The 6861-nt window shown below is 45.5% G+C and overlaps 1 protein-coding gene across 1 annotated transcript in view; it reads left to right on the top strand.

The window, feature by feature from the left end:
* The window catches only part of otud7a (OTU deubiquitinase 7A), a 59528-nt gene that overhangs the window by 910 nt on the left and 51757 nt on the right, over window positions 1-6861 (top strand). The window lies entirely within an intron of this gene.

The raw sequence follows: 6861 nt of genomic DNA, 5'->3' as shown, positions 1-6861 counted from the left end.
CACTCTAACCTGCTTTTTGGCTAGAACAGTCACAAAGCCAAGGCAAGCTTGTGGGTGCCAGGCTAAGCCGTGCCATGCTGTCTCCTACAGAGAGCTTCAGTGAAGAGAGGGCAGTTGGCACCTGATCTGTTACCACTGTGAATTCTGTTTCTATCAGCGAGGTTTAGCAGCACAAAATCAGTAGAGAGATGAGGTTGGTGTTGAACTCAGCTGGGCTTTCATGTCACTCATGGTAGCACTCGGACAATGCTCAGTGACATTCCTTTGCAAATGTCCCTGCCAACTGCCCACTACTGCCATTACCTTAGCAAAGAATTCCACCATTATGATCTGGAAAAAATCCTTTGACTTCCAGAATAAAAGGCACTTGAAGGCAATAGCTTTCTGCTATGTTTTGATTCTACAAAACTGAGACCTTCAGATTAAATGATTAGACACTGTCAAATCACTGCCCACCTTTTAACTGCACCCTGTTCTTCAGACATCCCTACAGGTGTGGAGGCCATCTTAAGGGTATTCCTCCATTAAGGATGAGCTCAAAATTGCAAACTTTATATTTGCTTATTTTTTTGTGATAGTGCATTGCAGTTGTTCGAGGCGAGCCTGAGGGTACTTTGACACTGGTAGCATTTAGTCCCTTTATAGCTAGTTTGTTTTGAGAGGTTTATTAGTCAAGTGTGAGTATAGTAATCAAACTGTTGTAGAACAAACCATTCCAAACAAGTCAGCATGCTTTGTTTGTTATGACTTGAATGCCAAAGAGAAAGCCTTATTACTGATTTGAATTTGAAATATTCTGAAAATCCAGGCACAACTTCTGAAAAGTCGAAACTGTTTTATGATCATTTAGATTCGTACAGTATTATTAAGGCTCGTCTTTACCAGAACTTCTTGTGCTTTCACTACTTATGTGGCTTTTTACATTTCACGATCTTTATGACAAGCTTTAGTATGATATTTATGAAATAGTGTCCTGGCGGACAAAGTGCCTAATTAAATGTACATTGCTGTCGTATATAGGGGTTGATCTCGCCTGTAATTATATGAAGCCATTATAGGCTAATGGTGTTTTAATTAACCCTACATTTTGAAAAGCAGAGATCTATATGAATTTCTATGTCAGCCAAAGCTCGGTTTATTGTGGAAACTTTTCAATCAAGGAATGATGAACTGTCTCATTTTTCCAGTTTCCAAAGTGTACAGAGGATGGTCTAAAGCTGAATCCATCAGATGTCATATAATGTATATATTTCAAACACAATAGCTGAAAAAAATATACATAGCATCACACAAAATAGCTGTAAATCACACTAGACATTAGCTTACATCTCCTGGACCTCAGTTTCATGAGCATCAAACACCCAATGAAGCCCAAAGACATAGATGATCAACCCTACAGCTCCCACTGGCATCATTTTGCTGGGGACATCCACTTTTGTTGCATTTTACCCATGAGGCTAAACAGACACAACAATCCCCTGTCTTCAGGCAATTCAGCAAGGGAACATTTTTTCCCAAATCAAACTGAACATCTCGCACAGAATATCCTTGCTGGCTCAATTCAGATTCATGAAGACCCATTGTAGGTCATTTTCTTTTACTCTAAAAAGGAGGTCAGACCTCTTTTCTCTGCGAAAAAGCCTTTCTGGAAGCTCTCTGTTATTTTTGTCCGTTTATATCTATTAAAGAAGGCGGGAGATGCAGGTTCAAATCAGCTTAGCAGTTGTTGCTCATTCAAGATCATAAGAAGAGTTTATCTTATCTCTGGCTGTCTCAATGAATGCTTATCAAACAAATGAATGACACGTTGATTAACAAAGGCACTAACGCAGTCTTTCCAAATACAGTAAGATTTCTCTGCCAACAGCTAACACAATATCCCATTGTGCCTGTGACAGAAAAAAATATGTTTATTTCATAATACACACGGTATTTTATGCTCCTGAATGAAATGGACCACTTGGATGTGTGAAAAAGCGATCGATATATTTATTCAATTTTTGAATCTCGCGCTACGAAAATGACAGACTTCCGGGTTCGGTCTTGCATTGAGGAAGAGGGCGCTGTGACGTGTACGGAGGAAGGAGTCCTTTTCACTATACAGCTGTACTGTTGTATGAGAAGGACTTAGGATTCAGCTGATTTCGCGGATTAATACGTTTATTTTTCGCATCACGCCAGCCAAACAGCTACAGAAAAATCTTGCTGTACGAGGGAGCGGCGTGTGCGCGTTTTTGGGGCTTCAAAAGGTTCCCATTCACCGGTGAATATTGGCCAAAACAAGCCCTACTACTGTGGGACCATGGGACTTACGAGGAAGTGAGTAAACATCGTGTTTTGTATTATGTCCAATACTGGGATCATTTTAATATGTAGGTGGCTTGCATTTTGTGGCTGACATGCTCCTTGTCTCCTCGGCCAACGACGAGCGGCTTGTCGCACATCCCCCCGCCGGGAGAGCACTAAACTCTGATTATTGCCCTCCTCATGTGCCCGGTGTTCTGTCAAATTTTCCGACCGATCAGAAATTGCAACTTTTTGTTGAAAATAGCCGCGAATACAGCGATTACAAAGTAAACACTACAAACTTTCTTTAAATAAAGGACTACTTACGTTTGATCATGGATGGGCATGTAAAAAGCTCTCCTCATACACATTAGCTGCACATGTTAGCTGCACATCAACTGCAGCCGCTCTGGTACGTATAACTCTCGCTGTTTACGTCTTCGCCGTGTAGTAAAGCATTATGTTGCCATATTCGTGCTGACCATTTGGCAGCTACACGCTCCTCCGATGTCGGCCGATTTGTTCGGCGGTCATTGTCCAGCTGCTTCCCCGGTGAGCTCTCCTGTCCGTATTTGCAGGGGAACGAGCTGTAAATTGCTCTCCGCCGAGCGGGTTGCCGATCGGCGAAGACAATCGACAACCCAGTCGTCATGTGAAATGATCCGGGCTAATTATGTGTGATTTTCTGCTTCGAAGACTTTGAAACATCACTCGCTTTGGGTTAGCATGTCGGCTAGCTGTCACACCGCTTGGTTTGTTTACATTCTCCGAAGTCGGGGAAGGGAAATGACATAAGCCCGATTTAGGTGGCATAAAATATCGTTCGGGAGGTGCGACAGTAAAAGTGAAGTCGACAGTTTTGACCATTATGGAGTAATTTTGCCATGTCGTCCTGAATAAATGTATTTCTATTATTTCATATTCCATTTAGCACAAGACTGCTATTTGTCATGACCATGCCATTTATTTAGCTATTGGGGAAAATATTTGGATAAAAAGAATATCCTGTAAAAATATTGTAGTAGAGAGACTGAAACAATGACATTTTGCGGCTCTCTTTGTCGCGTTTTCCTCGTTCTGAATAATTCTCCCTCAATGGGCTGCATACTAAATCAGATGAAAACGTTAGTCCGCTTTTAAATATAGATTAAAATATCTTAATAATATATCTTTAGACCCCTTATGATGAGCAACATTAATGAACCCCAGTTTCCCTTGCCCGGACGCGGGTTACCGGGGCCCCCCTCTGGAGCCAGGCCTGGAGGTGGGGCTCGAAGGCAAGCATCTGGTGGCCGGGCCTGTCCCCATGGGGCCCGGCCGGGCTCAGCCCGAAAAGGCAACGTGGGTTCCCCTTCCCATGGGCTCACCACCTGTGGGGGGGGCCAAAGGGGTCGGGTGCGTAGGGAGTTGGGCGGCAGCCAAAGGCGAGGGCCTTGGCGGTCCGACCCCCAGCTGCTGAAGCTAACTCTTGGGACATGGAATGTCACCTCTCTGGCAGGGAAGGAGCCTGAGCTGGTGTGTGAGGCGGAGAAGTTCCGACTAGATATAGTCGGACTCTCCTCCACACACAGCTTGGGTTCTGGTACCAATCCTCTCGAGAGGGGTTGGACTCTCTTCCACTCTGGAGTTGCCCATGGTGAGAGGCGCCGGGCAGGTGTGGGCATATTTATTGCCCCCCGGCTTGGCGCCTGTACGTTGGGGTTTACCCCGGTGGACGAGAGGGTAGCCTCCCTCCGCCTTCGGGTGGGGGGACAGGTTCTAACTGTTGTTTGCGCTTATGCACCGAACAGCAGTTCAGAATACCCACCCTTTTTGGAGTCCTTGGAGGGTGTGCTAGAGAGCGCCCCCTCTGGGGACTCCCTCGTTCTACTGGGGGACTTCAACGCTCACGTGGGCAATGACAGTGAGACCTGGAGGGGCGTGATTGGGAGGAACGGCCCCCCCGATCAGAACCCGAGTGGTGTTCTGTTATTGGACTTCTGTGCTCGTCACGGTTTGTTTATAACGAACACCATGTTCAAACATAGGGGTGTCCATATGTGCACTTGGCACCAGGACACCCTAGGCCGCAGTTCGATGATCGACTTCGTAATCGTGTCATCGGACTTGCAGCCGCATGTTTTGGACACTCGGGTGAAGAGAGGGGCGGAGCTGTCAACTGATCACCACCTGGTGGTGTGTTGGCTCCGATGGTGGGGGAAGATTCTGGCCAGACCTGGCAGGCCCAAACGTATTGTGAGGGTCTGCTGGGAACGTCTGGCAGAATCCCCTGTCAGAAAGAGTTTCAACATCCACCTCCGGCAGAACTTCTCCCTTGTCCCGGGGGAGGTGGGGGACATTGAGTCCGAGTGGGCTATGTTCCGCACCTCCATTGTTGAGGCGGCCGATCGGAGCTGTGGCCGTAAGGTGGTTGGTGCCTGTCGTGGCGGCAATCCCCGAACCCGCTGGTGGACACCAGCGGTAAGGGATGCCGTCAAGCTGAAGAAGGAGGCCTATCGGGCCTTTTTGGCCTGTGGGACTCCGGAGGCAGCTGACAGGTACCGGCTGGCCAAGCGGACTGCGGCTTCGGCGGTCGCCGAGGCGAAAACCCGGACATGGGAGGAGTTCGGCGAGGCCATGGAAAACGACTTCCGGACGGCTTCAAGGAAATTCTGGTCCACCATCCGGCGCCTGAGGAGGGGAAAGCAGTGCACCATTAACACTGTGTATAGTGAAGATGGTGTACTGCTGACCTCGACTCGGGACGTCGTGAGCCGGTGGGGAGAATACTTCGAGGCCCTCCTCAATTCCACCGACACGCCTTCCTTTGAGGAAGCAGAGTCTGCGGACTCCGTGGTGGGCTCTTCGATCTCTGGTGTTGAAGTCACTGAGGTGGTTGGAAAGCTCCTCGGTGGCAAGGCCCCGGGGGTAGATGAGATCCGCCCGGAGTTCCTGAAGGCTCTGGATGTTGTAGGGGTGTCGTGGCTGACACGTCTCTACAACCCGACCCCGGAACAAGCGGAAGATAATGGATGGATGGATGGAATATATCTTAAACATCCACCTGTTGGGGACGCTAGAGCCCTATAATGGTAGGCGTGGCTAACCAGCAGATTAAAAGAATTATTTCTCGTCATCTGCACTTTGCTAAATTGTTGTATATAGTCGAATCGTCTCAAAATACGATTCTAATTCACATAATAATGCTATTTAAGACTTTTTTTCTCCTGTCGTACGCACTTTAAGTACCGTATATAGTAGTTTGGGCACCTGTGCTACACACAACTTTTCATACCACTGTACATCATAGTCACATTTGATGATACCGTTTTAGAAATGAGAAAATGAATCTGCAGTGATTCGTTTTCTTGTCCTAAAGTTCCTAAAATTGGTGTCCATGCCAGATGGTCTGGTTATCTGATATTAAATCAGAAAATAACAAGGAAAAATAACTGGCACTTTAAGTTTGTAAATATATACTCTGAACATGTTTTATTCATTTAATACATTTTTCAAATGGGCAGCCTGAAAATCATGTTTGAAATGGGGTTCACTCATAGCCCCAGAGTTTTGCGTGTGACAATGAGTTCGAGAGGGCCCATTTAAGAAAGCAGTTTGCCTTTGTAGTGATAGCAAAGTTGAGGGAGCTGACATTTAACGGGGTTGTGATCTTTTTCTGTGCCCCTCAGCAACCAGAGCTTTGTTTTGGTTAAATCCTGCACATGCAGTTGATCTGAAGATTTTACTTGACCAGAAGGTCTTGTGTAAGAAATCACAGCGTCTGTGTTTACATATAGTGTAGACAAACATTGCTTTTGTGTTTGCCAGGTCAATAGTGAGCAACCTTTTGCAGAGAAGCATTGATTGAGACATACCTCAAATATTCACGATCCAACAACAAGTCCAAGTTGTATCCACACTCTTGCTGCGCTGGCAGTGTGCAGCGTGGCAATGAGATGTAAAGTGACATTATTGCTTCCTGCAGCATTTCTCACACTGCATGTAAAGAATGGGAGTCTAGACTTTCAAAGGCCCAGCAGTTGTAAAGCAGGGTAGCAGTGTCAAATCTGTGTAATTATATTTGCAAATGGATCAAAATGACTGCGGCCTCTTGGCACTGCATTTCCAGAGGATCTCCCTGGCCAGGAGCCGATAAGCATCTGTCTGTGACTCCACCACGGTCATTTCCCCTAACTGCAAAAGCTGTATGTTGAGGTGCTGTGCATTTTTAGGTCACAATAATTTGTGAACATTTATTCATTTTTATTTTGTTCACAGATGAATAATAGAGACAATCTACAGTATATTACTTACAAACCACAATTTCAATTAAATGTGCACTCTCTTACTAGTTAGTGCTACCTAATAACTACTATTAGTGACTAGTCCAGTGCAAGCTGGCACACTCTTTGTCAAAAGCAGTTTAAAAGGCAAATATGATTCTCGACAACATTGATGTAACTGCCTGACAAGGATGCGGTTTCTGCTAACCTGTTTTTAACAAACAGGCTTTCTCATTTTTTAAATATAGATGAATATATGTTAATAATATATCTTTAACATTTAATGATTTGTTCAAATTTCAAAATTAGTCTT

Source organism: Corythoichthys intestinalis, chromosome 5 (assembly GCF_030265065.1).
Source record: "Corythoichthys intestinalis isolate RoL2023-P3 chromosome 5, ASM3026506v1, whole genome shotgun sequence".
In the NCBI taxonomy this organism is placed as follows: Eukaryota; Metazoa; Chordata; class Actinopteri; order Syngnathiformes; family Syngnathidae; genus Corythoichthys; species Corythoichthys intestinalis.
The sequence above is the reverse complement of the archived record's forward strand: the minus strand, read 5'-3'. Positions and strand labels throughout refer to the sequence as shown.